The sequence below is a fragment of the Camelina sativa genome, chromosome 20, assembly GCF_000633955.1.
Source record: "Camelina sativa cultivar DH55 chromosome 20, Cs, whole genome shotgun sequence".
Lineage (NCBI taxonomy): Eukaryota > Viridiplantae > Streptophyta > Magnoliopsida > Brassicales > Brassicaceae > Camelina > Camelina sativa.
In genome coordinates this window covers 14931149-14932488 of record NC_025704.1, presented here as the reverse complement: position 1 = coordinate 14932488, position 1340 = coordinate 14931149, and positions in this window count along the sequence as shown.

Genomic DNA, 1340 nt, shown 5'->3' with positions numbered 1-1340 from the left:
TTTAGTTCTTAGTTCTTGTAGTTTTACTTTCTGCATCTTTACATTTTCATCTTAGGATTGTAGTGACAAACAATCTTTGCATTTGGCTTAACTTAGATTCATATACATATCTTAATTGTTCACAAACACTCATTTAGGATTGATACCTCTTATACTGCAACAGCATAAGGGGAATTGAAACACCCATCCATCTATCCATTCACATCTCACCATTGCATACATTCATCATCATTCATCATTCACCACACCAAAAAGATCTTGTTTCAGTCGCGAGGTGCGATGTATGTCAGCTAGTGAAGGCTGATCATCAGGTTCTAGGCGGGTTACTAAAGAGTCTACCCATTTGATAGACTAGTTTTCACCAAGGGTATCAATTCCCTATGCAGTTGTAGTATAAAGGGTTATCAATCCAAATGGTTGTGTTTTGCTAGCAGATAGGATGCAGTCAGAATCAAGCAAGTCAAGCCAAGCAATAAGGGGTTTGGTTCTAAAAGTCGTAATATAAACAGGGTAAAAGAATATAGACAAATAAACCACACGACCTAAGAACTCGATGCAAGCAATCGAGTACAGGATCGAGTGGGGTGATCGAGTATGCAAGTGAACTATGAACAGCTCGAGGAATTACTCGATGCAGGTTATCGTGTACCTGATCGGGTAAGTGGTCGAGTAAGTAAGGAAAATGCAAGAAATGAAATACGAAAGTTCCTAAGGATGGGGGTAATCGAATACTAAGTGTTCTTTCTATTTCCTCCTCCTCAGCGTGTTGATCTTCTTCAACCACTACTCTCTCAACCACCTTCTCAGCTTTCTCCGAAGCCGGTCTTTTCCCCCTTGCATNTCCCCCTTGCAATTGCGGCTCTACTCCTTGATCGAGAGGTTTGGATCTCACCTTGTTCTTCTCCTCCAGCATCAGAATCGACCTCCATAGGGTCGGTAAGTGATGAGGACATCAATAGTAAACTTCCGGAAGAACCCGTTCTGCCATTTCCCGAAGAACCCATTCTATCATTTCCTGAAGAACCAGTTCTACCAATCTTGAAGAACCCATTCTGCCAACAATGATACACAAACCTATGACAAGGCTGGGAGCAAGGACCTTAAGGGAACAATTCAACAAGTCCATTGCAAGTCTGATTACTCTCATTGAACTAGAAGATTCCAAAGAGAAGACTCCACAAGCATCATTTTTGCCAGTTCTACAAGGAATTAAAGAACCCGTTCTTTTCATCATTTCCGAAGCAATCAATGAAGGGCTGGAGCGTGCATGAGAGCTATTATCAAGGTAAGTGTTTGAATTCAAATAATAAATGTTGGTTCTTTCTTGTTTTGCAGGAATC